Raw genomic sequence first — 26025 nt, 5'->3', positions numbered from 1 at the left:
GGAGTCCCGTCCTTTCTGCACACATCACACACGTCGTATTGTAAACTGCTGGTGTTCTCTGTGCCTGTCAGACAGGCTGCTCTATTGATTAACATGCAAATGATTTTTGGAGAGAGGGCTTAAGTGTAGTTGGTCCCAGCCAGCCACAGCTGAGATTTGCAACCCAAGCCCCAGTCCTCACCAACTGCTCTGCTATCAGGTTTTCATCTCTAAAGTGATTGACGGGTATTTTTTTCCCTCCCTGACCCAGAACGCCAGGCCTCCAATACTACTGAAATGTTTGCACAATCTTGAAGCATTTATTTAAAAGTTGCTTTTCCCCAAAGGGTCCGGCCTCAGCCAGATCCTGAGCCAGATCCAAAAAAACAAACAAATCCTATCTTTACAAGCTGCTCAGCTGGGCTGTGTGGGGAGGGTGGGAGCGGGGGTCCCCTGGGTCCTACCTTTCCCTTGGCTGGCTGACAGGCCCGCCCCGGGGGCGAGGAGCCCGCTCTCGCCTGTTTATAGCCCTTTCCAATTCACAAGCCAAACAGGAAAGGGGTGGGGACTTGGGGAGGGGGCGAATGTCAGAAATCACAAATAGTACAGTTGCTCCTCAAAGCAACAGGCGGTAGAGATGTGACGGGGACGTGGCTGGGTGGCTTTCTCGGCTGTTCATCAGGGCAGAATGAGACCCTAACCCCCACTTTGTAGGTCCCAGCTCCAAGAGCTCAGCTCCCCACAACCTCCCTGGTCCCCGAATCATGGTCAGGACAGGGGTCCCTGAGTGGGTGTCAGAGGACCTGAGTGCTAGGGCTGGGTGGGCCTGCATCACTCTCTGCGAGCTTGGAAAAGTCCCTTTTCTCTGGCTTCAACCATTGTGGGACCATCAATGGGGCTGATCCCTGCTGAATACTGCCCATTCGAGACTCTTCTTCCGGGGAAAGCAGGGGGAGAGGAGGGAAGCCCCATTTACAGAGGGCATTTCGTGTGCCTGGCACTAGGCTTGGCATTTTTTGGAGATGGTCTCATTTACTCGCCATAGCCACACTGAGTGGTACTTTCTGTTAGCCCTTTCTGCAGGTGAGAACTCCAGGGCCGGGACTGGAATGCCAGGTCTGTCTAGCCCTCTCCTCCCGGCTCCTGGTACTTCCTGGCGAAGCATCGGCACTAGGCTGGGTGGCAGGCCTGGTTTAGAACAAGGGCTACTGTGTGCAGAGTGTGGTGTGACTGCCTTTGTGTGCCCCATGATGGGACCAAGGGGAAGGAAGTACTCTCCAGAAGGGGACACTGAGTCCTGGGGAGTGGCACCTCAACTTCTCATGGTCACCGAGGGGCCATCTGGCCATAGATGGGCACGCTGAGGCCTGTGAGTGGGAGGGCTCAAGCCAGTCTGCTGAGGTGCTAAGAAGTGGGGCTCAAACATTTTGCTTGTTTTTGCCAAAGCCCCCCTTATGTGAGGTCTCCACGGCAGGGTGCCCAGGAGGCGTTACCAACCCCTGAGGTCGGCTCTCTGCTGCCGTCCGGAAGAAATCAAACTCTTTAATGGCCTCTGTGTGCACCTCCTTGCCCCAGCCAGTGCACGGCCACTTAAGCTGTGTGCCATTTCTCACATAGACCCGGCATTCCCATACTTCTTCTTTCTGGAAAGAAAGCTCTGCTTTCTAGAACACTTCCTGTGTCATCTTGGGCAAGTGAGTTCAGTTTTCTCATCTACAAAAGGAGGATCTTATGCAGTAGTGGATGTGAAAGTGCTCTGTGACCACGAGTCCAGGCTGGTGTCTGTGGGCTTGCTGTCACTAATGCTGTTTGCAGCATGCTGTTCTAAGTCTGCCCAGAAGCTGCTGTTGAGTGACTGTTGGACTGACTGGCTTCGTCTTGCTCCAGCCAGACCCTCTGTGAGCAGTTTGTGCCTGAGTTTGGGCTTGAAAGATGCTCTTGAACAATTGTGGGCACAGGCTGGGAGCTCTGGCAAGAGGCAAAACAAAGAAATATTTTGCTATCCTTTCCCTATAGCTGGCCCCCAAACCTTGCACGTGTGCCATGGGGGCAGTCTGGGAGTCCTAGAGGAGCTGGGACCATTCTGACTTCTGCCTGTATCTGCAGAGTCCAGCACAGAGCCTGGCACTAGCAGGCAACCGCTAAGTATGTGCTTATGAATGAACATAACCTCGGGCAAGTTATTTCAGTTCTCTGAGCCTCAGTTTCCTCATCTGTAAAATGGGGATAATATTACTACTTAACTCATAGGTTCATTGTAAGGATTAAGAATAACAATCCATGAAAAGTGCTTAGGATACTGGCTTGTATGTGATGATAAGGATGCCATGTGTTTAGAAATGGGGACTCAGAGAAGGCAATTGCTTTGTTCAGTATCACACAGCTAGAAAGTGGCAGAGCTAGGAATGGAATTCAGGGTTGTCTGACTCCAGAATCTGAGATATTGACCACTGTTGTATATCACCGGAGGTAGAAATTTCTGTTTGACCCACTGCACCCGCTTTCTCCCTATTTCCAAGGAATAGAACTTCCAATTTTTAGTTGAGCACACAGCCAGCTAGAATAGACTACATTTTCCAGTCTCCCTTGCAGCTAGGTATGGCTGTGTAATCAAGTTCTGGTCAGTTAACTGCAGTTACATGTGGAACTACCAGGAAGTGTCCTGAAAGAGGGTGGGCATGTGCATCCCCTTCTCTTCCTCCTCTCTGATGCTTGGGATTGTGACCTAATAGCCATAGCAGCAGCCAGCAGACGTCTTGGATCATGAAGTGACAGCAGGAGAACGAAGCCATACATGGTGTAGCAACCAGACGGAAGGAACCCAGGTCCCAGACCGTGTAGGAGCCATCATATCAGCCTGTTCTGGAAGTCAGATAGAAACTTTAACCTGATGCAGCCACCGTTATTTTGGGTATGAATGTAATCCTAAGTAATGCACGGCTTCTCCATGGTAGACTATCAATAACTGTGTGCCTTACCGTAACATCGATCAGACTGTGGCGTTTTAAAACTTGTCTTTGTCATGAGATTAAACTGTGTGATGGCAGGGACCCTGATTTCTCTCTGCTAGGCCTCCACTGACTAGTTCCCAGCAGGTTTGGTGGTTTCTATTGTGTCAGCTCAGCTAAGCTGGAACTCTGTTTCCCAGAATTCCCTTCCCTGCATAGTTCTAGGTGAGCAAGGGCTGCAGGCAGAAATCTTTTGCTTGAGATCTGGAATGTGGCAGTAAAGCAGCAGCCATGTTCCGTTTGTGCTGGGAAGGTCAGTGATGGGCCTGAGGTCACGCTCTTTGTCGCTTCTCTGCTGCCTCACCTTGTTGGCATGGGGCAGCAGCCAAGGCCCCAAGCTCTTACCCCACCTCCTCCTTCAGCTTCCCTGAATCCTGGGCCCGGTGTGTATGCAGCTCCATAACAAAGGGTACCAGCTTCTCCTGGAGAACATCTGGTCCTCAAAGTTAGGGCTTAGAGTGGTGAGAATCCTTGTGGTTCCAGTTTGTCCTTCCTTCTATTTCACATGATCTACCTTTCCTCACTGCCTGCCTTGTGCACTTCAGGTTCAAGACCAGAAATGGAAGCCTGCAGAATATCGAACCATTCCCACAATTGCCTAAGATCAAATCCCTATAATAAACTTCTCATCCTATGTATCATCTGCTGGTTCTGCTTCTCTGATCAAATCCTGATTGATCCATGGATATTCAATAAACACTTAGAAAGGGCTTATATGATTGGCCCTCAGTTATGTGGTACCTGCTAATGGCCATCCACCTCTACCTGCTTGGAGGCTGGAGCAGGTGGGAGAAGGATCTGTCTCTAAGACCACGTGTTTCCCGGCCCTCGTGGACACAGCATGTCTGTCTGTGTCCAAGTGGAGTTACAGGGGCTAGAGAACTACAGGGAGCTGGAGGAGAATATAAGATGGGAATTTGGGGTAATTTTTTGGGTGGCCTGGATGCTGGTCCCAGTCACCTGACAATACTCATCTCTGCCTCAGAATGGGGACCTGCATTCTAGGGAACATTCTGTTTTTTTCTGATCAGCCTTTGCAGAATAGACAGGGAGGGATACCTAAGGTCAATGCCTCTGGCTCATCAATCTCATCTTCACTTAGAGGACTCAGGAGATGTTGATGGCTCCTTTTGATGCCAGAGAACCCTGTATCCACTCCCCATCAGCCTCATGATAAAGGTCAAACGTCTTAAATCTGTGCACAAGACTCTCTGTGACCTGATTACTGCCAGCTGGAGTTCTTCTAGAACCCCAGCCTGCATAATAATGTACCTCATCTGGCCTTCACCTCAGTGAAGTTAAATGAGTCAAGATTTGCAGGTCTATGCACCTGTAATTTGTTATCTTCAGTTATTCTGGGCCATCAAGAGCCTCAGTTGTTAAAACTGAATTTTTTTTTTTCCAGATCAGGAGATTCTTCCTAGAGGTGGGGCAATCAAGTTCCAAAGTTTATTTCCCTTAAGGGAGAGAAGCTGTTTGTCTGTCCATCCATCCATCCATCCATCCATCCATCCATCCATCCATCCATCCATCTATCCAACCTCTTATCTGTCTTTCCAAAGCACTCTGATTCTACTCTGGGCCAAGCCCTGTGCCAGGAGCTGAGGACCCAGGGATAAATCAAATATATTCCCTGCTCCCCAACAGCCCACAGGAGGATAGACAGAGATGATGCAAATAGACCATAAAATGTAAACATCTAAGTGCCATCTTGAGAAAATTCAGAAGTTGTAGGAACACAGAGCAGGCCCTAAACCAGCCATGGGACTCAGAGAAGGCTTCCTGGAGGAGAGGACACTAAAGCTGGCCTTCAAGGACAAGGAGCCTTAGCTAGTCAGAGAAGGAGTGAAAGAGTCATGCAGAAGGAAGAGCATGTGCAAAGGCCCATAGTTTTGCCAGCTATGTGTGGTAGGGGTGGTAGAGGGGGGTAGGAGAGAGGTCAGAGCTAGAGCCCAGTCCAGATCTCTGGACCTGTGAATCTGCTCCAGGTTCTTCTGGAAAAAGTGGGCAGGAGACAGGGAGGAAGTGCAGACGGAGGCCCCACAGAGCCAGTGTGGCGTGTACTTCGCGGCTGGCACCAGATGTGGGTGAGTGCTCACGAAGGCTGGGCTCCTTGGGCCAGAGGGCTGAGGAGGCTCAATTTCAGCCCATCCCACCAGCCAGACGTGCATGGGGCACAAACTGTGGAGGTGGGCAAATGGGGCCAACTCTTGACTTCACAGACAGGTAACCTGGGACAAATCACTTTTCTGAGCCTCATTTTCCCATGGCTCGTTGGGGATTTATCCTTTATATAAAGGATGCTGATGCTCAATAAACATTACTTTTCTTCCTTCCCTTTTCTTTGCAAGATGACTCCAAATTGTCGTTCTAGCTGAGCACCAGGGAGATCCCCTTCAGTACCCAGACTTATTTTCCCCAGTTCATTTTGGTCAGAGGGGTTGTCTGAAATACAGTTCTGAATGTGTCATCTGCTCCCAAAGAGCCGTTAGGAGCTCCTCAGTCCCAGTGCTTGTGGAATAAAGCATAAATTTCTTAGTAGGTCAGCCCAGAAATCCCAGACTTCTTAATATAATCTCTGTCTCCTCTCCATCCATCCACCCGTCCATCTGTCTGTCCATACATCCCTTCATCCAGCCACTTATTCACTCAACAAACACCCACTTCTTGTCTTGCCCTTCCCTACTTCTTTTTTTTCTCCTTATGCCCAGTCTCTCAAAATGGCCGGCTTCCTTGGCCTCATGTCTGTGTGGGCAGGCTCTTCCCTCTGTTCAAGGGTGGGGGCTGTTGCTCCCCTTCTTTGCCTGTCACTTCCTACTTTTTCTTCAAGGCCAAACTCAAAGGTCACTTCGTCCATGAAGCTTCCTACCCTGTCCACTGTCCTCCTTCTGGGCTTCCACTCCCAATAGCTTGTCTTTCTAAGGGACATGTATTCATAGCATTGTTTTGAGGTGTCTGTTGCCCACTGACCACCTCCACTCCACCAGGGTGGCCTCTAAGTACAGTTGTTTAGGTTGCACACTGCACAAGAATACTCAGCTGAGGGATGTACCCTGATGGGGGCTGCCTCTGCCCAGAGGAAAGAGTGGTTTTTTTCTAATTCATATGAAGGCACCAGCTTCAAGTGATAGGGTCAAGTGGCTGAGCCCACCCAGAGGGGGCCCCTTTTTCCATTTCCCACACAGGAGTTATTCGAGCTAGTGGTGGCCTTGCCCTGATTCTAAGTTCTTGGAGGCCCGGACCACGTTGTGTTCATCCCTCAGCTCCTAGCACAGCAGCACCAGAGACCTCCGTGAAGGCTCTTGAGAAGAAAGAAGGAGAAAGAAGGAGAAGGGAAAAGGCTGTCGGTAGCAAATTTTGGTTCTCTGAGCCTCAGAGGGGCAGGACTCAAGCTCACCTCGCAGAGAGAGGAGGTTTCTGGGTTGACGCAGTGGTGGCGGCAGGTTTGTTTGGAAATTCCCCAGTAAGTGGTGCTCTTGGGCCCATCACCCGGGGACGCGAGAGCTCGCTGAAGGACCTGCAGACCAGGGCTCCTCCAAATATTGTTTTAAACTGATTGATGCCACGCCAGGCAGGGAAGGGGCAGGCATTTTTCATACATGAAAAACAATACATTCTAGGGCCAAAATGAAATTATTTTACATTTATATGACAACAGGCAGGGAGACAAAGACGGTGTGTGTGGACGTTTAAGCCCTCAAAATCATTAGTCACTGTCCCGGCGGGCTACACAAATGCATGATCAATGCGCAGAAAAACAAGACCCTCCGAGGTGTTTGCCCAAGACCACTTATGTGTCAAACAGACTTATTAGATGTGAAGGGAATGATTATTTGTACAAAGCAAAATGAACATGTGCAATAATATTGTAAAATGTTTATTAGTCTAGAGTGTGCTGAATGTTCCTAAAATATATCAGGTTCTCAGCTTGCATTTAATGTACTGTTATAAATGATATCACATCCTTCCAAGCCGATTTTCCGCTTAACGCTAAGCTTCTTTGCCGGGGAAATCGTGTTTTCAGATCTCAAGTATGAAAACATTGTGGGGTTAAACTCTCCCATCTACTCCCCACCCCCCCGCCCCCAATCAGTTACCTCCCTATAAAACTTGTCTTGAGTCTGGCTGGGAGGGACGGGACAGTTGGTCAGGCCAGATGGCAGTTGGAAAAGGAAAAGGGGGTGAGTGAGTTGTCCTGGTAGGAACAATGCCAGAGACTCAGATTTCAGGATCTGCTTACTTATCCCCTGCTGTGTGACCTTGGGAAAGTCCATTTCCCTCTCTGGGCCCCAATCATCTCAATCAGAAAACGAGAATAATATCTAAAGAGACTTACAGAGCTAAACATTTACGTATTCTAAATCCCTGCTTGCTGAGTCAGGAATCCGGAAGGCCAAATGAGACAATGGAAGTGAACAAAGTGCTATAGAAAAATTCTTATTTTTTCTATGATGTTGGCAAACTTCTACTCATCCTTCAAGGCCTTGCCTAAATGTCCGTCCTTTGGGAAGGCTTCTCTAATCCCTAAGCAGTCTGTCAGTATGTCTTCTTTGCTCTAACATCCTTGTGTCCTCTATTGAATCCTCACCTCACCAGCCTGTGGTGTCTCCATATCTCTGCCACCCAGAGCAGGCAGAGAGTTGGTGGTCAGGGAATGATTAGTGGATGCCAGACAGGGAGGAGCAGAGCTGGTGTGGCCTTTAGATGTTATGCATCACCTGCCCTGCACTTTAAGGTAGGAGTTTCAGCCCAGAGTGGGGAGGGCACTGGCCCAGGTTTGTCCAGCAGCACCATCAGAATTCTAGGGAGGAAGAGGGGCTGCACAGGCTTTCTGGGACAGAGTCAGGTGGAACATTTCCTACAACTGTCACTTCCCCACCTGTTATGGACTGCATGTTTGTGTCCCCCCCACCCCCCGATCATATGTTGAAACCCTAACCCCCAGTGGGATGGTATCAGGCATTGGGGCCTTTGGGAGATGATTTGGTCATGAGGGTGGAGCCCTCATGATGGGATTAGTGCTCTTCTAAGAGACACCAGGGAGCTGGCTTCCCCGCCCCACTCCCGCCATGTGAGGACACAGGGAGAAGGTCCTGTCTGCAATCCAGGAAGAGGGTGCTCACAGAACCCGACCGGGCTGGCACCCTAATCTTGGACTTCCCAGCCTCCAGAACTGTGAGATACATTTCTGTTGTTTCAGCCACCCAGTCTATGGTAATTTGTTATAGCAGCCCAAACTGAGACACCACCCAAGAATGGGGTGGGGGGCAGAGGAGCCCTCCCCTAGGGGGCTAGAGTCCTCTGCATTCAGCTGGCTGATGGGGGCAGAGGCGTGGAGGAGAGAGAGTGCAAGGTGGGTTTTCTGGCGCAGGCCTGAGGGATGGGAGGGTAGAAATTAGCACCCTTGTTTCAGAGGCTCAGAGGTGCTGTCCACCTTGCCCAGGGTCACACAGCAAGTGGGTGGCAGAAACCCTGTGTCTTGGCTTAGAGCCTGTGCCTCCCAGCAGGAAGCAGCCCAGCCATCTCAGCCCTTCCCCTGACCCCTCCGCAGCTGGGGGTCCCTTCAGGTGCTTTCCAGTCTCTACCATGTGTTAGAGGTCACCAGGGGCCTGGTTGTTGCGGTCAGATGGCAGCGTCTGGAGGGTGAGGCCAGCTCTGTGCCTCTCTACATCTACCTCAGTGGACAGGTGGGGCCTGGTCTGGGCCTAGCACAGGGGACTGAGCACGGCCGGGTTGGCTGAAATGGTGGAGGGCTGGGAGAGGGGAGGGGAGGAAGGAAGGAGAGAGTGAGCAAGCAGGTGTGTGACCGCATGGGAGCGTCTCCTGAATGAATGGAGGACCTTCCCATATAGTTGCCGGGAGAGCTCCTAAAAGAGTAGCCTGCCCCTACCATGCCCCTGCTGAACCCCTCCGGCGGCCTCCCATTGCAGGCAGAATAAAATCCCAGGTCCTTACCTCAGCCCAGCCACACTGGCTGGCTCTGACCCCTGGGCCGGTGCCCTCTGCACGCCCCCCCAGATGCTCTCTGTGTCCGAGGCTGACCTGTGTGCGGTCCGTCAGCGCTTCCCTTGCATTCTGGCCTCCAGCTGGGTTTGGTCCCTGGGAGGCACCTGCAGGAGATCAGAGGGAGCGAGCAGAGCAGGGTCGGGGTGTTTGTTGCTGAGGCTCTCTCCCTACAGGCTCTCCCCCTGGGCTGGCTGTGTCCCTGACCAAAGGCCATCCCTTGTCTCAGGGAGCTGCCTCTAAGTTCCAGCACCACTGCCCCTTCTTCCTTTTAGAGTGGTTAACAGTTCTGCTTCTCCTGGCTCCGGCTTCTGCTCTGTTCCTGTGTTTCCCCACATCCTCTCCTTTCACGGTAGTTCCTCTGCAAAGAAACCCTCCTTGAATCCCCCTGTTTTGAGTGTGCTACCTATTTCCTGTTGGGATGCTGACGGATGCACCACCCGTCTCAGGGCCTCCATACTTGCTGTTCCCACTGCCAGGTATGCTCTTCCCCCGGGTTTTTACATGGGCAAGTACAGTACTTTTCTGACTGGTACCTCTCAGAGAAGCTTTCCCAGAGAGGGGCCTCCTCCAGCCAAAGGAGCCTTCTCACCCTGGTCAGTCTCAATCCCTTTTACCTGGAAGACTTTTCTTCATTGTATTCAGGGTGTTTGAAATGTTTGTCTGGATTCCTCCTCTGGAACGGAAGCTCGGAGAGAAGAGACTTTATCTGTCTTGTTTCCTTCTGTGTCCCTTGAACCTCGGATAGTGTCTGGCACATAGTAGGCACTTACTACAAATGTTTACTGAAGTTATAAATAAAATGGATTTCATGTTCAAATCAGTGAGTAGCATGAATGAATGAATGCATGGATTGGCAAGTAAATAATCTGAATTAATTTGAAGATGAATGAATTGGGCAAATGTGTAACGAATGAATGAATGTGTAGATGTGTGAGGGAAGGAAGGAAGGAGGAAGTGAATGACTCCAAGAATGAGCGAATGGGCTTGTTTGAAGAGTCAGTGAGGAAGCCGGTGTTTCTGTCCCCTTGGCAGCAGGAAAGTGGCATTTTGGAACCCAGGAGGTGAGGTGAGGTCCTTGGGGGTGTGTGTGTGTGTGTGTGTGTGTGTGTGTGTGTGTATGTGTGTGTGTCAGGGGCTGGAACAGCCAGTCCTGGAACTCTGTGGGGGGATGCGGGGTAGCACTGTGACAGACCCCACCCTCCTGATGGAGGTCAGCACAGATGCACCTCCTCTGCCCCCCAGGGCGGCGCCTGCAGGTTTTGATTTGGCGCCCTTGCTTCCCTGCCTCAAAGTGTCTCCTTTTCCCACCATGTCAGACTTCAGCATGTGATGTTATTTGGAGATAGGGTCTTTATGGGAGTAATTAAGTGAAAATGAAGTCTTTAGGGTGGGCCCTAATCCATCATGACTGACATCCTTATAAAAGGGGAAACTAGGAGGTAGACACCCATGCAGGGAGAATGCCATGTGAAGGTGAAGGCAGAGACTGGAGGACTGGCTTCTACAAGCCAAGGAATGTCCCAGGTTGTCAGCAGACCCCCAGAAACTAGGAGAGAGGCATGAACACATTCTTGCTAACAGCCCTGAGAAGGAACCAACCCTGTGACACCTTGATCTTGGACTTGCAGCCTCCAGAGGTGTGAGACAATAAATTTCTGTCGCTTAAGCCTCCTCCCAGTTAGTGGTATTCTGTTACGGCAGCCCAAGGTAGCTAACAAACCCTCTCTGGGCTGCAGGATTCTAGAGTTTTAGAGGTGATGACCTACTGTGTACAGGCTTGGAGAGGCAGCACAGTGTGGTGGAAAGAGTGGGCCAGGGCTGGGGACAGGGACCGAGCTCCAGTCCCACATCTGCCATTGACTTGTTGGGCTCAGTCTTCCTGCCTATGAATCAAGGGCATGGGACTCCAAGATTTGTGGGGTCCCTCCCAGCCTTGACTTTCCCTCCTTGAGGAGCGGTGAAGAGGAGGCCCAGTGAGGTCAGATGGCCCAACTGGGGTCTCCCAGCGTGTTAACAGGGAGTGGGCCTGGGAGCTCAGCCTTTGCCTCTCGCATGGTGATGGGTCCTTTGCCCTCAATACCTCTCAGCAGAGTCCACGGTGAGCCTGACCTTCTCCTCTGAGGCTCTCTTTCCAGACCCTGGGTGGCCTTGGTGTCGTGTGCGAGGGCGTGCACGTGATGTGATGAGGCCCTAGCTGTTTGGAAAGGCAGCTTCCTGCAGGAGGGAGCAGTGACTAGGGCCCCACTGGTACCCTGTGAGTTCCAGCACTGCCTTCCCAGGCTGCCTGGATGGAAGGCCTGGGTGGCCCACAGCCCTTGATCCCACTGTGCAGAGCCACAATATGTCTTTGTCTGGCCAGGACTTCTGAGGACCGTGGAGACTGATCACATGCCCCACCAATATTTTCTTGGGGTCCCTAGTGGGAGGCTCGGTGCCCCGGCTGTCTTTCTGACTTCCCTTCCTGTCTGCCTCCAATGTCTTCTGAGAGCCAGCCTCGGGACTCAGGCCACTCAGTGCCAAATGGACAGCAGCTTTCTAAAACCAACAATTTGCAGTTGTCAGATTGTTTCAGAGTGGTTCTCTCCCTCTTTGTCTTTCAGGGCTTGAAAGGCTGTATCCAAGAAAGGTCTCCAGTGAGGTGCTGCAAGGCTCTGCCCTCAGCTGGGGCTGCGTAGGCTACTCTCAGCCGTTAATTTCATGGAGCTGGAAGGGATAGTGGAGATGCTGGTTGACAGAACCAGATTTTACAGGTTCAGTGTTTGAAAACATGAGTTTGAAAAGTGACTGCCTGAGTGTACAGTGATGGGGTCTGTTTCAGAGTTCTTTGTAGAAAAAGAATCTGGAGGTCATAGTGGTACCCAAGCTCAGTATAAGCTGACAATGCCAGAGCAAGGAAACATAATTGAGGCTGTATTAATGAAGGTATGGCTTTCTGAGCAAGGAGGTAACAAGTCTGTTGTTTCTGACTCATCTGACTTCCTGTTCATCAAACATGGGAATTCTGCCTATAAGCCTCCAGTGACAAGGAGTTCTCTCTCTCTTGAGGTGGCTCTGTCTGTTAGAAAGTTCTTTCTTATATTCTGTCTCCTCGGGATTTTATTCAGTAATATTTGTCAAGTACCTATTGGGTGCCATGATGTTTTTATCTCTGTTCTCTGACACTCATTAAGCCTATCTGCTCTCCTATCCTCTGAAAGTCTTCTGCATTTTCCAGACATTAACCCCATCTTCCATGCCTTCCCTTCTCTGGGGAAGACAGCCGTTCCTCCTTCATTGGTTTTTCCCAGGACATGGCTTTGAGAACCTTTCCTTCTTGGTGTGACCCACTTTATCATTTGCCCATTAACCTTGATCTTGAACTCCATGTGGGGCCTGGTGAGACCATCACTCCCTTGTTCTGATGATGATACTCCTATTGATGCAACCAGAGCTGGGACGCCTGGTACTGTGCACTCTTAAGCCTCTTTGACCAGAGTTTGTGACCTTGGATGTTTCTTCAGCAATGGTTCACTCATTGTCTCCTGAAAGGACTTGCATTAAGTCACATGGTGAGTTCGAGAGCTGAACTCCTGTTTCAGCCCCATCCTGGCTGCAGCCTTTCCTTTCCCTCCTCCTCCTTGCTGTTGCACCAGCACTGACACTTCCCCTAAACTCCCTGATCAGGGCTTTCCAATTTCAACCTGTCTACACTGAGAAGGGTTAATTATTTGGAGTGCCCTACGGCCCAGCTGAGGAAGTCCCTTTCTTTCTCTAGGACTCAGTTTCCCCTGTGTGAAATGAGGAGATCAGTACAGCTCCCTTCTACAGCCCCCTACAGCCCTGATATCACACGTGCTGGTGCATGATGTGGGCACTTCCGCTCCCATGACCCGCCAGCAAGATCAAGGCTTTGGTGGTGCCACTCACATCACACACGGCGTAGGCAGTTCAGCTGAAGCCTCTTTCAGGAAGCCAATGGGGAGACATGTCCTCGCCCAGTCACCTGTGGATATCAGGAAGAGGCCCCCACCCACAGGGAGAACAGCCATTAGCATCCGTGTGGTCACCACTCGGAGGTACACAGATTAGGGCTAAGCAGAGTCAGGGAGATGTGTGCTTTTGTCAGTGAATCCCCTTGGTCTGGGAGCAAATCTCCATCTTGGCAGGAGGGACTCTTACTTGATGGGGCTGAGTTCTATGAGCGACTGTAAATTCTCAGTAAAACAGCCCCATTGGGCCTAATTTCAACCACTTAACCCAGAGGTTGCATTCTTGAAGTGTTCTGCCAAATGCATTCATCTCCTGGCCTGGGAGACCAGAGCTGCCGAGCGCTCTTGCATGCAGCAGCTGCACTGCCACCAGCCTGTCTGTTCTCACCTGCCTGAGCCCAAGCTCGAGACTCGGGGTCCTCCAAGTCCCTTTTCTTCCCACTCCCACATGAGGGAGCCTTCCAGAGTGGCTTCTCCGCAAATGCAGGTCTGTGCTGGCCACTGCTGCTCCTGTCTGTTTGAGACCAAACAGCTGGGCAGCTCGGTGAAAACCTGGTCAGCTTTGGAAACCCTATCTGAATGCCTAATTCAGTGAGACGCAAAGTCAAGTTGGCCAAACGACAGCTGAAACGGGCAAGCAGAGCCCAAACGCCTGGTGAACTCAGTTAAATATGAGTCGCTGGGCCAAACAGTGCCAAACAAGCCATCAACGTGGCCCAGGAAATGGGTATCTTCAAAACAACTGGGTCAAACCTTAAGAATGCATTGCCTCAGTTTGAATAACGACTCAACTTGGTCAAATAATAGGAAAGCAAGTGTTCAACTTAGCCAAACAAGCAATCAGCTTGATCAAACAATTCACAAACAACCTGTCTTTAGAGTTAAACAAAGCCAAAACACCGAACCAACTCAACAACTAGCCATTAGGTCAGACAATGCCAGAACAACGGGTCAGCTGGGTCAGATGATAGCAACACACCCAGTCTGTTGTAAACAGCCAATCGACTGCCTCAAACAATGTCAAAATATTTGGGTTAATTCACTCAAACATCTAGTCAGTTCAATCAAACCCAGCCAGCTCAGTTAACGAATGCCAAAACACCCACCCAAATTAAATAGCCAGTCGAATGGGTCTAACCATGACGGAACAACTGGTCAACCTGGTGAAACCACCAATCACCACAGCCAAATAAGCAGTCAACCCGATCAAACTAAGCAAAAGCCACAGGTCACCCTGGTCACCAAGCCGTAACAAAACACCCACTCCGTTCTGTCAAACAACCTCTCAAGCAGGAGAGGCTGTGTCTAAACATTCAGTCAATTCTATGAAGAGCCAGTTGCCTCGATACCATGAAACCAAAACAACCACTTAACTTGGTTGAATTAATGACAGAGCCAAGTGCGCAGAGAGCACCTCTGCTCTGTCCAGCCTTCCCAGGCAGGCAACGCCACAAGAGGTGGTCGACACAACTAAGAGAACTGTTCACTTCTTTATACTTCACCGGAACACCCATCAGTTCAGTCTCAAACATCCAGAAAGAAATCAGACCTGTCACTCGATTGGATAAATAAACTCTCTAACTTGGAGATTGGGTTTCTTGGAGAGAATGGTCATGGGTGGAGGGGGAGAAGATCTGTGAGAGCTGTTTCTGTCCCTTCCCCCAGCCTGAGGTAGGGTGGGAAGATGACCCCTCCAGTGTCCCTCATTGCAGAGTATTTGGGATGGGGATACTTTTCTCCAGTGACCAGACTGTGAGGAGTGAGGCTGCTCGATACCTGTAGTGACCTAGTGGTAAGCCTACTGAACTCAATGTGTTGGGTTAGTTAATTCTCAGAGTGAGGCACTAGCCCCACAGCACGAGCCTGATTTCCAAGGCCCGAGGCCCTCAGTGGAACTAGAATGCTCCTCAAGTGCAGGAGCTCTGGTCACCACCAGAGCACCATTGCTCAGAGCTTAATAATGACAGTGACCTTACTGAGCTTTTAGTGCATGCCAAGGGCTGGGCTAAGAAGCCCTTTTCATACTTCATCACACGTTATCTTTCAAAACTCAATGAGGTCAGCACTATTATTACCCCCCTTTAACAGATGAAGTTTATGGGGGCTCACAGAGGTGAAGAGAGTTATCTAAGGTCACAGAGCTATTAAGTGACAGGGCCAGGGATCGAAACCAGCTCTAACCTTAGGAGCCAGCTGTGCCTTCAAAATAATTATTGAAAGAAAGATGAAGAAACGAATTGGCCTGAACTGCAGGGCCCTGGTGCAACGGTGCATAAGGAGCCTCTGTGTGTGCCTGGTTTGTGGTGGCTATAAGACAAGAGGTACTTCATTCTGGGGGAGACTCAGGTGTAGACAGGTTGGAAGCCTGAATTTCAGTAAAGCACACTCTCAGCTTAGATTCCACCCTGATGCTAAGCCCTCTTGCCTAGGGATGCCAGACAGGCGTTACTCATTCCCCCAAAGGCCAGTGGGCTCTGAGGTACCTGGACCTACAGGCAGCCTCGAGGTCTGCCTTACAGGACCAGGGGACAGGCGACTTCTTGAGCTCTGCCCAATCCTCGCCACTAAAAGCCCCCTAGGCGCCTGCCTCCTGGACTGGCCGCGGGTCTGAGCCCCAACTGACCGCAATAGAAGCCCTCCCTTCATTCAGGGAACCATTGGCGTTGACTCACTCCCCACATTCGGCACAGACCATTTGATGGAACGCTAACGCAAATCACCGGGGCAGGAAATGTCGTAAAGAGAAAAGTAATCTTCTGACGGAAAAATAAATTATCAGCCGTGTTCTGAAGGAAAAGAAACATTCTTAAATAATTTCTCTTGCTGTTGGTATTGGCTGGCAGTGTGGGCCAGCCAAGCAAATGGTAATTTCCAAATTAGATTATCCATTATGTCATATTAGTTTTATGTTAGAAAAACAAACAGGATCAGAGGAGAAGTGCCAAGGTTGGCGGGCCGTGCTCGCCACGTGACCGGCTGCATTTCCACTGCAGAATGTTTAATGATTCCGGGGGAGGTGGGAGAGCGAATATTCAGACAGAACGGGGCGGGCACAGGTTGGCTGCAAGGAGGGAAGGGACCTCTGTGAGTGCTGGTAGCAGCCCGGGGCGGGAGGCAGGGGGCACCGCATGTCCTCCTCTCTCTGGGGATCTGGCCCATCCCTGAGGGGCTGGCCCAGAGCACCGGCTTCCCAGTAGGGCACAGTGGCCAGTCAGTGTTCATGGGAGCAGCAGGTGGAGGTGCCAACGTGGGGTCCCGACAGGGGAAGACCTGGTGGGGCCCTGTTGGTGTCCCCAATTCCCGATGAGAACTGTCTGTGTCTCCCAGAGCGCAAAGCCAGGGGAAAGCTTAGGAGGAAGACTTTGGCTTGGAGTCATCCTGCCAGCTCACCTTTAAAGGGGGCCTACTACGTGCCAGGTGACTTACCTGTACTCATTTTCTCCTCACGACAGTCCCACCAGAGACAGTGCAGGTAGAAATGGAGAGCCGGCGAGGTTAAGTTGCCCAGGTTAACTTGCCTGGGATTACATGACTGGGAAGTGGCAGAGCCTGCAGGGCCTGAAATCTTAACCACCAACCACTGGGTGATGCTTGGGCCCACAAGAAATGCAAGTCTCCCTGACGGGAGTGCCTGTGAGTGGTGGGGAGGGGAGGGGATGACGAACTGCTGGTCAGGAGGGCTCCTGCCGCCGCTGAAGCATCAGAGCCCTGACCTCTAAAACCCCTTTGTCCCTAAGACCGTAGCTCAGACTTCTCCAGTTGTTTGGTGTGAATTTGGGCAAGTGTCTTTCACCAAACTGTGAGCTTCTCAAGGGCAGGGGTCTTGTTTGATTATCTCTGGATACTTTGTACTCAGCACAGAGCTTGGTACTGCTATCAGTGTTCACAGCACAGACAGGAAAAACAGGAAACCTAGATGGCTAGAAATGGAAAGGGGTCAGGGGCCGTAGCAGCCTGGGTCTGGGTTTCCGGACCTCTGCTGTCTGCCAGGCTGCCTCCCGGCCCGCGATAAGCATCACGCGTCAGTCACAGCACTCCTGCCCCTACAGTCCTTCTAAGCAGTCACTAGCAGGCCATGAATGCTGGCACCGAAAGGAAGCCTATTTGCCCCTCTTGAACTAGCCCACCTTCTAGTTTGCAATTGAGAACACGGAGAGCATAGGAAGGGAGAGGCAACACAGCCAGTCATGGACAGAGCAAGATCCGAGCCCGCCGTCCAGAGCACGCAATGAGGTTAAGAGAGAAGACAGAATGGATTAATGAGCATGTATCTGACAAGTAAGAGTGCGTGCCAGCTTCGACTGCATGGAGTCTGGATGAAGAGATAAAACAGAATCTGGGGACCAATCGGGCAGCAATGCAGGCTGGAAGTCCATCACCTTGGACACTCTCATCCTCAAAATATTTTCCATCTTCCTCAGAACATCTGGGTTCTCCTTCCAACTCTTTCCTTTGGCAGCCTACATCCTGTCTCTGGACCTCAAATTTTTCATCTGTTACATGAGGGCAGGCATGGTGCTCAAGCTCCCTAAGATGTAAAATCCTCTGGCTGTAATATTCCAGGGTTTTGTGCCCCCAGATTCAACTCAGATTCTCCCAAGACTCTACTGCTCCTTGGGTTGAGTCAGGCCACCAAGGGGGAGAGGGAGCATTCTGCATGATTCCTGCTTAACTTCTGTACTGAGCCCCCTGGTGGCCTGGAGGGTAACTGCAATTCCTGACTTGCTTCCTGTGTCCTCCTGGGGTACTCAGCTCCTGGGGATCATCTGATCTGAAAACACGTATATTCACTCACCAAATACCCTTGGAGTCCCTCCTCTGGGCCAGGCCCCTTGCTGAGTACTAGGAACCCTATTTCTACCCGTGGAGGCACTCACAGTCCAGTGGAGGGGGGGGGTGTGGAAATGTATGGAGGCCCACCCCAAAGCAGCATGTGCTGTGACTGGGGTATGGATGTCCCGTGGGAGTACAAGGGAACCTTCCTGGTAAGTCTTCCTGGAAAGAGGGATGTCTGAGCCTAATCCTGAAGGATGAGGCAGACTTCGGCAAGAAGGGCAGGGGAGGGGGTACGTGCTCCTGGTAGAGGGAACAGCACAAGCAAAGGCCCAGTTGTAGGAGGCAGAGTGAGTCGCAGGTCGAGAACAGGGTGGTGTTATGGACTGGAGACGGGCCCTGTGGGCGTGAGCTGCAGGAGAGGTGAGCAGGGACAAGCATTCTTTTGCTCAAAAGTATTTATTGACTATCTACTGAACACCAGGCTAAATTGTGAAAGGCCTTGAATGACATTCCCAAATCCCAAATTTCCCTTCCTGGGCCCTGGCCTGTGTGCCCCTAACATTTATGATAAGAATTTGTTTCTAAATTTAGTTAATTATGTTTGGTTTCCTCCGTCTCCCCTTGGGGATAGCTGCACTAGAAGAGTTGGGACAGGAAACTGGCCTCAGCACTGGGACTAGCACCAGGGACAGTGCAGCCCAGGACAGGTGAAATCACAAGGGTGGGAGCCAAGGACATGTCCTGGCCAGCTGGCCTCTCCGCCTGGCCTTTGCTCTCTCTCCTTGGCTGCCTGTGTCTTCCTAAGGGCACGAGGTCCAGCAGCCTCACTGCCCAGAGCTACCCTCTTCACCAGTCTCTGAGGTTGGTCTCACATCTGGACATGTTTACTCCTGAGGGGAAGGTGTTTGTAGGTTTGGAGCCAGGGCTGTTCTCAGGCGTGCCTGGGGTGGGGAGCACTCTGGGCTGGGTGAGTGCAGAGGCTGGAGCGGAGTGGCTGAAGGGGCCGGAGGGCAGAGAGGACCCTTGGGGCAAGAGCTTTGTGAAGGAAAGTCCCAGAACAGGGAGGAGGTGGTGTCTCAGCCAAGAGGCAGAGCCCTACGAGTGCAGGGCGAGTGCAGGGCCCGGACCGTGGGAGAAGCGGTCCTGGTGGAAGGAAAGCAAGAGGGAGGCCTCATTAACTGCCTGATTCCAGTGGGCCGGAGCTTTGCTCACATTGCCTCATAGAACACTCCAATTACCTTGTGAGGGAGGGTCATGCCCCATATTGGGATTGGGTTTGATAATAGTGGCACAAGCGCAGAGAGCTTAAGCAAGTTCCCCGAGGTCACACAGTCAGAAAGTGGTGCCGTTGGGATCCGAACTCAGTCTGTCTGACTCCCCAGTCACCTCTCTTTGCAGTATGCCACTGTGACTCTTTGCGTTTCTTGCTTCCCTCCTTTCCTAGGTGTGGTGAACCGCATCCCTCCCTATCTTCATGTGCTGTTCTTCCATCTGGAACATCATCTCTTCTGTCCATATTCCTTACCTGGTGATATTCTCATTTTTTTCAGGTCTGGGTCCTATGTGAAAGTTTCTTTGATCCTTCCAGGTAGATTTTATTTTATTTTGTCTATCCATCCATCATCCATCCATCCTCCACCATCCGTCCCTTTATCTCTTGACTTGTTCCAGAAGGATTTCTGGCCTTCTGGGTAGAGTTAGCGGCTGCCTCCTTTGTGATTCCACGGCACTTTGTCCAACAGGTGAGCACCCCCACACTTGACTGCATGTGTTTGTTCATGTGTCTGTTGGTCCACCAGCCTGGGAACTCCCTGGGGGCAAGAGTGGTCTCTTTCTTTCTGTTCTTGGCGTTGCCCAGCAGGTTCTGCTTCCTGCCCACCTCATCCTGACTCTTCTTTTGCACAAAATTTGGTCTGTTCCTCAAAGAGAGAAATTTCAATGTCTGGAATGACTTTGCGTTGAAATTAAGAGGTTTTTGGTTTTGTTTTTGTCTTTTTGGTGTCAAGAGAGACACTTCCAAAAAGCTGCTGTGAGATGGGAGAACTGAACTGGAGCTACTGCTAAGAAGTGGTTTCATTTGCTTTTCCCAGGACCAGGGGATGATGCTGGAACTGTAGAGAATTCTGGACATTTTAGGGACCCTACACTCTCCTTAGCAGCCTGGGTTGGGTACATCTTTGCTCAAAACTAGTGGCTCATGGAGGGATGCTTGGGCATGAGCCAGTTCTGGATGGGGATGGACTGAACATCAGTCAGTTTTTTTCTCAGTTATGTTGTGGTAACAGACACACTATAGCATGCCCCAAATAGGGGTTCTACAATAACAAGTTTATTTTTCGCCCACATTATATTTTGTCTGTGGTGGCTGTGGGTTGACTGTGGCTCTGTTCCATGCATCCTTTTTATTCCAGGATCCTTGTGAAGGAGCTGTCCCTACTTGGGACATGACACACTCAGTACAGAGAGGAAAAAGAGAAAGGGCCGAACCACGCAATAGCTCTTCACTCACATTCCATTGGCCAAAGCAGGACAACAGCTGAGTCTAATGTAAACTCTTCCCATGGGAGGCACTGGAAGCCAATTAGGAGCAAGAACACAACCTACTGCAGGTCAGAACCATCCTGGGGACTCAAGCCAGCTCCCTTCAAGGGAGCTGTCTTATTTCAGAGTCCAAGTCTAAAAGTCACCTCCTCTAAGAACCCCCCCGGGATTGACCCTCCGAGTCAGGATTAGTGCTCTTCCTCTGTGCCCCCATGCCCTTTTGCTTTTCTCATTCCATACCAATCATGCTGTGTGTGATGTCTGTTAATGTGTGTGAATCTCCAGGCAGCAGCCGGCTCCTGAGAGTTGATAGCATGCAGCTCTTCCCAGCTCCATGGTCAGGGACATCATGTGGGCAACTTGAACTTGGCCAGGTTGGAGTATTTACATCACAGAAAGTAATAAATGCTACAAATAAGGACTATTTTCCTCCCGCAGAGGCAGCAAACACTTGCCATCAGTCACTGCCCTGGAGTATGGACAACGTGAGGGCCAGGTGTGCCGTGCTCGCCTCTGCCTTCCTATAGGGTCTGGCAGGGCATCGGCTCTTCCACAAAGGATGACTGACGGCCTGAGTGAGTGGGGGAATGAATGGGTGCATGTTTGGGTAATGGGATAGAGCAGTGAATGAATGTATGTCTGGCTGGATTGGAGTTCCCAACTGTGTCTCTCTGCTCTTCCCCTGGGATCTCTTCCTCCTCCTCCCTGTGCTCATTGCCCCAGGGGAGGTATGTGACAGGCAGAACACAGAAGGCCTGCAAGCCTTCCTGGCCTTTGTTCTCCAAGTCTCTGAGCTTGTGGAATTGAGAGAGTTTACGGACGAAGTAAAGGGGAGAAGAGGGATCAACAGACTGTCTTGAAGAAACATAAAGGGGAGTCGAGGAGAAGCACAGCCAGGCCTGTAGGTCCTAAGCGGCTTTGCTGGGAGGTGATAAGAGCCTTAGGAGGAAGGGCTGTGGGGTGCAGCCAGGACACAGTGCCCTGGAGGTGGCAGAAGGTGGCCAGACATGCAGGGTCATGTCGGGGGGGCCTCAGATGCAATCAGTGTGGGCCAGTGCCCTGCCCCCACCCCGCAGCTTGACATCATGTAATCCCCGAAACGTGGACTGACCCCAGGAACATGGGGTAAGAAATTAGGTTATAGGAAACAAAGAAAGTGACGTTTCTTGCCCCCTTTACTCCCATGCTGGTTCATGAGATTGACACCTGAGGTTTATACTTGCCACTCACGAATGATTTAGATCAGAGGTGGGCAAGTGCTTTGTGTAGAGGGCCATACAGTAAATAATCTCAGCTCTGCCGGCCATACAGTCTCCTTCACAACTGTTTAACTCTGCCATTGCAGGGAGAAAGCAAGCACAGACATACATAAATGAACAATGTGCTGTGTTCCACTAAAACTTCATTTATGGACACAAATTTGAATTTCATATAATTTTCATGTGTCTTAAAATATTCTTTTGATTTTTTCCCCAACCATTAAAACATGTAAAAGAGGGCGCACGTGACCGGCCCGCGCCAACTTGCACGTGCCCGCTCTAGTGTTAGACCCGGCTGTTGGCTGTCGCTCGCTCCCTTCTCGGTCCCTGCTCCCGGTGGCCCTGAGGGAGTGTGGGCCGGGGTCGACCCCCAAGAGTACGAGGCGCGGGGGCAGCAGGTCTGCGAGTGGAAGTGTCGCGGCGGCGCACTTGCAGCAAGAATCGGGAGGAGCAGGAGACAGCGAGGATAGGCCCAGGAGCAATGGCGTCCGAAGGGGAACAAGCAGTAAAAAATCTCTACATGGAAAATGCCAACCAGGAGAATGGAAACAAGGATGAAAAGGGGCAAGATGCTAATAAAGGAGAGCCTTTCGCCCTCCCTTTGGAAGCTGGTGAATATTGTGTACCTAGAGGAAATCGTAGGAGGTTCCGTGTGAGGCAGCCCATCCTGCAGTATAGATGGGACATGACTCAGAGGCTTGAAGAGCCACAGGCAAGGATGAGAGAAGAGAATATGGAAAGGATTGGGGAGGAGGTGAGGCAGCTGAGGGAAAAGCTGAGGGAAAAGCAGTTGAGTCATAGTCTGGGGGCGGTTAGCACTGACCCCCCTCACCGTGACCATCATGATGAGTTTTGCCTTATGCCTTGAATCCTGATGTTTTCCCTGAAGTTAGTAGGGAGACACACCTGCTTCCTAAACTTACACGTTTGTGACGTACCTTTGTTGTAAACCTTTTGGTGTTACTTGTTTCTTGTGGGTCTCCTGTTACCAGCTTCTAACTGAATGTTGTGTTTCTGACCCAATCTGTAAGTTTCTGTCAGCAGGAGAGTTTTACCTATTGCATGGAGAGATGTTCTTTATATATTGTGAAGTTAATAAAGCAGTTTAAAAAAGCAAAAAAAAAAAAAAAAAGTAAAAGACAATCTCCACTCACAGGCGGTGCCGGATTTGGCCCGTGGACTGTAGTGTGCTGACTCTGACCCAGGTGACTGGGTGTGGGGAAGAGCTAGTCCATCAGCAAGTCAGTAGGGTAAACACACCTGGGCAGGGGGGCAGAAAGCACACTTGCCTGGGGGGACACAGCATGAACCTGTCTGGAGGGGGGACGCCCCTTCCTCTCTCCCTCTGCACCCCCCTCCCCTCAGCCCTGCTCTGGCTCCCCCGGCCCTTGTGCAGTCCGCAGCTGTCCATGGCGCTTGCCTGCAAGAAGCTGGGCCCTCCGTGGGCGGGTGGCCGGGCAGCTGGACTCAGCACGGCGGGCGGGCAGGCCGTGTTCAGTCTCCGGGAAATGAGTGTGGACACGGCTTGGGCCCCGTGGGGCGGCCCACCCTGGTCTGCCCAGATCAGGTTCCCGGCGGCGTCTGAGCACTGTAAACACGGCGGCTGGACAGGCCACCTCTCCTGAGGCCCACTGAAGGCGGCCCTGCCCAGGGGGAAAGCAGGATTGGGGCTGACAATTTGACATAAACCACGGGGCAGTGTCCGGCGGCTGGGGAAGCCTCGAGACCCCCTCTCCAATGCTCCCACGCTCGCTCTCGAGGCAGCTGCTCCCAATTACCTTCTCCTGTGGAGCCAGGGGTCTTTGGAATGGGGAGGCTCCCAAGAGATTCCCTAGCTACCCCTCCTGGTAGAGGTAGGGAAACTGAGGCCCAGAGAGGAGCAGACACTTGCTTAAGGTCAGACAGGGGCTAGAGGCTTGGTCACTAGCTTCCCAAGACAGGGCTCTGGATCCCTCTCAGGGTGATCTAGAGAAGAAAGTCTCCTGGGGGGCACCTGGGACCCTGTCCCTTAGCCTTCAGCTGCCCCCTGAGGGGAAGGAGGTTCCTTTGGACCCATCCAGAGCACTGGAGTGGGAGTCAGGGACCTGATCATCAAGCCCAGCGCTGACCCCTGAGGTTTAGAATGCTCACTTCCAGCTGAGGAAACAGACTAGGAGTGGTGAAATGACTTGCCCAAGGTCACCCAGCTAGTCAAAGGGAGAACCACAGTTCAAACCCTGGCCTGTCAGATTTCTAAGTCTGTGCTCTTCATCGAGACACCTTGTTTCAGTCCCAGCCCTGGACTTGTGGGGCCCCAGGCAGGTCCATGCCCCCTGGGCCGCTGTGGGTGGTCTCCAAGGGCTCTCCAAACTCTTGGGATGCTGAGCTTGCTGCCCATCTGAGGATACCTCTGCTGTGGCTGAGCTGGTGGTCTGGATGCGCTTATGCAAACCCCCACCCCTCACCTAGTCCCGCTGACATCGTGGGAATCTCATGCCTTGGGGCAGGTCCTCCTGCCCAGGACCAGGTAGACTGAAGCAGGGCAGGTCTCAGTTCCCTTTCCCGTCTTGCCCCAGGTCCAGCGACTGCCAAGGCACCTCTGTCACACACAGGCAAAGCAGACACATGGGCAGGTGTGCTCCATGCATTTACATGCATAAGGGAGTGGACATGGGGAGTACAGGTGATGAACACCTACTGTGTGTCAGGCTGGTAAATGCTTAACCCATGCCGTTTCTCGTGTGTCTTGTAGCCGGGCAGCTGTTCCCATGGGAGCCCACCCATGGTAGATGCAGGCACACGCACACTGACCTGAGTGTGCGATCAGGTGCACGGACACTCACACGCGCCAACACTCGTATCCGCTTGACGTGCACACCAGCTCTTGTGTCCAGGTATGAGGACACACCTCCCACACGTGCATCCTCTCTCATACTTTTCCACGGGCAGCTCTGGCCGGCGTGCCACCACCTGGACTTGGGATTAACAGTCTTCTCTGGGGTCTTTCACCCTCTTGTTCTTGACATATTTCAAAGTTCTATTCAGAGTTAGATCTGAGGGTGGGGAGCTGGGAGCCCTGAGAGTGGAAAAACAGGCGATTTGGAAAATTCCTGTCATTTTTGGGCTCCGTTCAAAAACACCCATGGGAGCCACAGTGGTGTCTGCCGACCTCCAGCCTTGGGCTGGCCCACTGCCGTGGGGCAGGCCTGCCGCCTCCCCTGGCCCGGCCCAGCCTGTTCTCTGACACCAAGCCCACCACAGTCTGGTTGCCTCTCCCCCATTGAGGGGTCCTGCTGGAGAGCCCCGTGCACGCTCAGCTCACTCCTTCCTGGACCAGACCACCCCAGCTGTGCATGCCCTACTGTAGGCTGACGATAACAGCAGTGGACGCCGAGTACAAGCTGACTGCTCTAAGTGTTTAACACATATTGCTTTATTTTCACAACAAACCTATGCAGTATGAGCTACGGCTATATCCATCTTACTGACAAAAAAACTGAGGCACAGAGAGATTAAGCAACTGGCCCTAAGTCACACAGCCAGAAAGTGGAAGAGCCAGGATTCACATTCCAGTGATCTGGCTCCAGAGTCACCGTCTTATTCACTCCACTGTGCTGCCTCTTGGGACACAAGGCAGGTTAACCTGGAGAGGTGCCAGGACCTCAGAACCTTAGGTAGGGCCAGGAGGAGAGGACTTGTACCTTTCGTGGGTCTACTGTGTGCCAGGCCCTGTGCTGGGAGTGCCCACTGGCCTCCCTGGCACCAGATTCCACCCCACAAGCTATCCTTGACACTGCAGTCGGAGGATCCTTCCTAAAGCGCAAATGGGCCCTGCGGGCTCAGCCCCTCTGGATGGTGCGGTCTCCTTCAGGGTGCTGAAGGGTTCCCATGGGCAGGGCTGCGAGTGAGAACGCCGTGCTGACAGTCCTCTGAGGTCCTGCAACGGCCGTGGCAGCAGCCCCAGGAGCAGACGCATCTTTGTCTCCAACCCTGCCTGCCTGCGCTCCCGCCTGCCATCCACATGGTGGAAATGCCGAGGAACAAGGGCCTTCCTGTCTTCCCCTCTTTCCCCCTTTTCTAAAAATAAGCTGGAACCTTCCCCTCATCTGCCCCCAATTTTCTCCTGCTTGACCCCAACGACCCTACACCCTCAGATGAGGCCACATGTGTGCCCACTGCTGGACAGATGGTCCGACCCCGCGGTGCAGATGGTGGGAGCGGGGAGCCCGCCCTGGCCTCTGCCCCAGCCCAGTTGGCCCCTCCAGCTACGCCCAGAACAAAGCACTGAGCCAGCCCCTGGTCTGCGGGTGGAGTAAGGGAGAACTAGTTTATAACAGGAAGCTCCACCCGGGTTTTATGAGCTGTCATGATAATAATAATCATCACCCACATTTGTATACATTAAGCACTTTCACAACCGTTATCTCCTTTAGTGCATGCAACAAGTCCTTGAGACTGGTATTATTGTTAATACTTAGATTGAACAGATGAGGAAAGCAGAGAGGTTAA

The 26025-nt window shown here is 51.8% G+C and overlaps 1 protein-coding gene and 1 pseudogene across 17 annotated transcripts in view; both read left to right on the top strand.

Moving 5' to 3' along the window:
• Positions 1-26025, top strand: part of LOC309618222 (uncharacterized protein) — a 221892-nt gene that overhangs the window by 82552 nt on the left and 113315 nt on the right. The gene's annotated exons all lie outside the window — the stretch shown is intronic.
• On the top strand, positions 21790-24261 carry LOC309618396 (protein BEX1 pseudogene; annotated as a pseudogene). The gene has a single exon. The product of its transcript is annotated as a protein BEX1 pseudogene (transcript).

Source organism: Balaenoptera borealis (genome assembly GCF_965194805.1).
Source record: "Balaenoptera borealis genome assembly, chromosome: 1".
Lineage (NCBI taxonomy): Eukaryota > Metazoa > Chordata > Mammalia > Artiodactyla > Balaenopteridae > Balaenoptera > Balaenoptera borealis.
Note: the sequence above shows the minus strand (reverse complement) of the source record. Positions and strands in the feature narration are given on the sequence as shown.